The sequence below is a fragment of the Bos grunniens genome, chromosome 28 (assembly GCF_055505025.1).
Source record: "Bos grunniens cultivar Pamir isolate PY7600 chromosome 28, Bosgru_T2T1.0, whole genome shotgun sequence".
NCBI lineage: Eukaryota > Metazoa > Chordata > Mammalia > Artiodactyla > Bovidae > Bos > Bos grunniens.
The window spans coordinates 46,047,959-46,053,958 of record NC_141192.1 but is presented as its reverse complement, the minus strand read 5'-3'; positions in this window follow the sequence as shown (position 1 = coordinate 46,053,958).

The following is a 6,000-nucleotide window of genomic DNA, read 5'->3' as shown; positions in this document are numbered from 1 at the left end:
ATTAGCATGTATTATCAACCATAACTGGATATTATGCCCTGGTAGAATTCAAGAAATGGTACTGTAGGGAAAAAAGTCAGTCATCACTTTCCTATTCTCACTATTAGTTATTGAGAAAATAGACACAGAAATGAAACCCTAAGAGAAAATAAGAGATAATATGTGGATAATCTTATATGTGAGAAATTTCCTTCCATCCATTCTAGCTGGAAATGTGATAAATAGAAAAAAAAAATCAACACATTTGGAATCATGAGGTATATATACACGGCCAAAATCATCTATATTTATCTTGTGCCTAATTTAAAAGTGTGCTTAATTTACAGATAAAATATTATATTTTATAGTTAAAAGGATAACAAGCAAAGTATCAGTCAGTTCAGTTCAGTCACTCAGTTGTGTCCGACTCTTTGCAACCCCATGAATTGCAGCACTCTAGGCCTCCCTGTCCATTACCAACTCCTAAAGTTCACTCAGACTCACATCCATCGAGTCAGTGATGCCATCCAGCCATCTCAACCTCTGTCGTCGCCTTCTCCTCCTGCCCCCAATCCCTCCCAGCATCAGAGTCTTTTCCAATGAGTCAACTCTTCACATGAGGTGGCCAAAGTACTGGAGTTTCAGCTTTAGCCTCATTCCTTCCAAAGAAACCCCAGGGCTGATCTCCTTCAGAATGGACTGGTTAATTACCTCTATTTTTTCAAAATATATCATCTCACACTTTAAAAATATATGTTTTAGATATTCAGTAAGGCATTTGAGGATACTAATAAGTTTCACTTGAATTTTAGTCTCCCACAGTGTTTTATTCACTAGCATAAATTGTTTTCTTTCTAACTGATGTACGCAGACTGTTCTACTCTTTCTAATAATCAATCATCCTGAAAATGTTTAATTCTTTCTGTTCCTATATCACATGTCTTAGTATCTCAGACTGGCTTTTCTCTCTTTCATTTCTGTTATTTTTTACCTCCTTCACCTCCAAGTCACTGCTATAAAGTAATGTAAGACCAGCTCTAATAATGTGTTTATAACTATTAATCCTTTGAATAAAGCAATATCTTTCTACTGGTAGAAGTTCAAGAAGGATAGACTAGGGAAAACTACTGAGAACTAATTATTCCACTAAATCACACTAAAATTTACTTCAGCTATATAAAACACAGGACTTTAGTATTTAAAATATTGTATTTAATTTACTTCAGACTTCAGAACCATTATATTCACAACTTATTTTCAAACCTGTAATGCTCCTCTCCTTCTTTTTCATTTACAGAGAAATTACCATTCAAACCTGTGTACATAAAATGGGGTTTGGAAGAGTAAAACTGCAAATCTATCTAGTGTATTAGAGTCATCATCAACAGCCACAAAATGACATTTAAATATGTATCATCCTGAATAAAGAAGAGGGGATATTTGTAGTTATCAAATAAGCCATCCCATTCAACTGACAATTGCGTTTTAGGCTTTTAAAATTATTCTTAATAATTTAAGCACAAGCTGGAATCAAGATTTCCAGGAGAATTATCAATAACCTCTGATATGCAGATGACGCCACCCTTATGGCAGAAAGTGAAGAAGAACTAAAAAGTCTCTTGATGAAAGTGAAAGAGGAGAGTCAAAAATTTGGCTTAAAGCTCAACATTCAGAAAATGAAGATCATGGCATCTGGTCCCATCACTTCATGGGAAATAGATGAGGAAACAGTGTCAGACTCTTTTTTGGGGCTCCAAAATCACTGCAGATGGTGACTGCAGCCATGAAATCAAAAGATGCTTACTCCTTGGAAGGAAAGTTATGACCAACCTAGATAGCATATTGAAAAGCAGAAACATTACTTTGTCAACAAAGGTCCATCTAGTCAAGGCTATGGTTTTTCGAGTGGTCATGTACGGATGTGAGAGTTAGACAGTGAAGAAAGCTGAGAGCAGAAGGATTGATGCTTTTGAACTGTGGTGTTGGAGAAGACTCTTGAGAGTCCCTTGAACTGCAAGGAGATCCAACCAGTCCATTCTAGAGGAGATCAGTCTTGGGTGTTCTTTGGAAGGACTGATGCCAAAGCTGAAACTCCAATAGTTTGGCCACTTCCTGCGAAGAATCGACTCACTGGAAAAGACTCTGATGCTGGGAGGGATTGGGGGCAGGAGGAGAAGGGGATGACAGAGGATGAGATGGCTGGATGGCATCACTGACTCGATGGACATGGGTTTGGGTGAACCCCAGGAGTTGGTGATGGACAAGGAGGCCTGATGTGCTGCAATTCATGGGACCACAAAGTTAGACACTACTGAGCGACTGAACTGAACTGAACTGAACTGAATGCTCCATTTTAACTTATCCCATAAATTATATTCTTCTGATTTGGTGGGAAACAATGTAAATTCAATATTCAATCACAGATTATTCTTTATATAATTCTTGACTTGCTGCATGAACTGATCAGTTAACTTTCATTTTCTCAACCTTTTTTCCCTTCAGTCAGTTCAGTTCAGTCAGTCAGTCATGTCCGACTCTTTGTGACCCCATGAATCGCAGCAAGCCAGGCCTCCCTATCCATCACCAACTCCCGGAATTCACACAGATTCACGTCCATTGAGTCAGTAATGCCATCCAGCCATCTCATCCTCTGTTGTCCCCTTCTCCTCCTGCCCCCAATCCCTCCCAGAATCAGAGTCTTTTCCAATGAGTCAACTCTTTGCATGAGGTGGCCAAAGTACTGGAGTTTCAGGTTTAACCTCATTCCTTCCAAAGAAATTCCAGGGCTAATATCCTTCAGAATGGACTGGTTGGGTCTCCTTGCAGTCCAAGGGACTCTCAAGAGTTTTCTCCAACACCACAGTTCAAAAGCATCACTTCTTCGGCATTCAGCTTTCTTCACTGTCTAACTCTCACATCCGTACATGACCACTCGAAAAACCATAGCCTTGACTACATGGACCTTTGTTGGCAAAGTAATGTCTCTGCTTTTGAATATGCTATGTAGGTTGGTCATAACTTTTCTTCCAAGGAGTAAGCATCTTTTAATTTCATGGCTGCAATCACAATCTGCAGTGATTTTGGAGCCAGAAAAAGAAAGTCTGACACTGTTTCCACTGTTTTTCCATCTATATCCCATGAAGTGATGGGACCAGATCCCATGATATTAGTTTTCTGAATGTTGAGCTTTAAGCCAACTTTTTGACTCTTCACTTTCACTTTCATCAAGAGGCTTTTTAGTTCCTCTACTTTCTGCCATAAGGGTGGTGTCATCTGCATATCTGAGGTTATTGATATTTCTCCTGGCAAAGTTGATTCTAGCTTGTGCTTCTTCCAGCCCAGCATTTCTCATGATGTACTCTGCATAGAAGTTAAATAAGCAGGGTGACAGTATACAGCCTTGCTGTTCTCCTTTTCCTATTTGGAACCAGTCTGTTGTTCCATGTCCAGTTCTAACTGTTGCTTCCTGACCTGCAAATAGGTTTCTCAAGAGGCAGGTCCGGTGGCCTGGTATTCCCATCTCTTTCAGAATTGTCCACAGTTTATTGTGATCCACACAGTCAAAGGCTTTGGAATAGTCAATAAAGCAGAAATATATGTTTTTCTGGAACTCTCTTGCTTTTTCAATGATCCAGAGGATGTTGGCAGTTTGATCTCTGGTTCCTCTGCCTTTTCTAAAACCAGCTTGAACATTTGGAAGTTCACTGTTCACTTATTGCTGAAGTCTATGTCTAAAACCCTGCCTCTGTGAGATTCTTTATCAGATAACAGGCCAAATCATATTTGAAAAAGACAATGTAAATGCCATTTTGGTAAGTGTGTTTGCAGACTAAAATGGAAAATCAATGAAATGATTATGAAGTATTGAGAAAGTAAACAGAAGCTTTTAAAATGAAGATTCTTTTTTCTTACCAATACTTGAACATTTCAGGGAAAATTGATAATTATTTTTTAAATTGTTGTCATGTAAATGCACTCAATCTACTCAATTAGAAAGAGATGTGAAAAGGTGAAAGAGATGTGAAAAATACCTATAAAAATTTACTTTTTAAAATATAAAAATTGTATAATCCATGACTCAAAAACTATAACCTATATTCCTAAACAACTTGAAAGCATTTTCCCTATTTTCAATTATTTGTATAGAAATAAAAATATGATTCATATGTCTACAAACATCATTTTGTATTTTCATATTAAAAAAAATAAATATTATATCATCTTAGCAGAAGATATTATATAAAATACTGAAGTATTTGGAAATTTAAACAAAATGTTGTCTCCTTCATCTCATTGTACTATTTTCTAACTTGTTGCCATGAGTATGCCACACCCCTATTTTGTATTTCAGTTTAGACATCAATAAGCAATGGGAGTTAAACTAAATTTTTAAGGATCTCTGCTGGACCTGAACTTTTTGTACATGGTTCTGACATAAATTTTGAGGAGTCTGCAGCTAGATGTTGATGACTATTACTTTCCAAACAAATCAGAATAAATTTACAACTCCCCTCCAGGCCATTGTCTCTCTTGTCTCTTATAAGATTAAGTGATCCAATCTCAGAAGGAAGCACAACTCCTCAAGCTCTCCTTTACTTTGGATCCTTTAGAGCCTGCTATTTTAAGTTCCCTTTATCCAATCCAGGTATATGGAAATCTCTATCATCTATAGTTCAATCTTAAATAGTCTTCTCTGAAATTCCTAATGATTCCGTGAAGTAGTGAAGCTGGACCAGCAGTTCCAAATCAATCTTTGTTCAGTTCTATCAGTGTATTAAACTGCTACTTCCAGACAGAGCTCACTAACTACAGCCCACCATGCTATGGTTACTCAAATATTCTGTCTCGTGGTTCTTAGAACTGCCTACTTTGCTTCATATTTTTATCTAATTATTGTCAGATACTGTTGAATGCTTTAGCTTATCTCTGTAAAAAAATCTTATCTTGGTGAGAGTTAGGGCCAGTGCCTCATTTTCTCCCTGATTTGGACATAATGAAAAACAACACCAAACACAATTTATGCCATTCAGATCTATGTTGAATAGTGAATGCTTGAATTTGGAACAGATTATGTAAACTTTCTGAGCCACCTTACTTGTTTAATCTCTGAATAAAGGAAAATAAAACTCAAATTATTAATTAGTTATCAATTACAATGTGCCAGGAGTTGTACTAGGTGGAAAAAAGACTAAAATCACCTAGGAGACTTTACTGAAATTATCATTTAGTAAGTTAGTTACCTAGTTCTTCTATAATAAGATTGTGACTGGATAATTAAATGATGACTTATGAAGGATTTGATGTATTAGATTATACAATGCATTCCTCATTTAATCAATTATAGTGCAGTTTGTCTCATCATGAATTAAATTATTAATTATATTAGTTTTCTCATTATATCCTCACTCTATATTTTGATTATTTTAAGTGTTCAGTATGTATTTGTCAAAGAAATAATTTTATTTCAATATTTGATAGAATGAAATGAAAATTCATTTTAATTATTTCATTGTCAATATAATTGTTTTGTCATGTATTTAAGACACATAGAAACACAGAATCTTATAATCATATTTACTTCAGAATGATATCTCGGAAAGATCAACTTAGAATTGCTCTTCTAATGTTTACTAGTTTTCTGTGTATTAGCAAAAATCATTTGAAGGTCACATAAACCCATCCCTGTAACCTTCCCCCATTTCTCACTCCCTTGGCTTACTATGGAGACTAGACCCTTAAGAGTAGTCTTATACATTAAAACTCAAGTCACTTGCCCTAACACCCTGGGTGTCTCCAGCCTGGGTGATCTCCAAAATATACAGAACTAAATCTGACCATGCTCTATTCACCACTCTTTCATTTATTCTGAATAATTATTCAGATCAACTTCATTAACTTTCTATTTTAATAAAAGCTCTGTCTTGGCTGAAATGTAATAGAACAAGTGGTGTTAATACCGGAATGAGAAACTCAAGCTACAAATATGGCACATTCAGGCAATTAATAGAAAGTAAGAGCAGA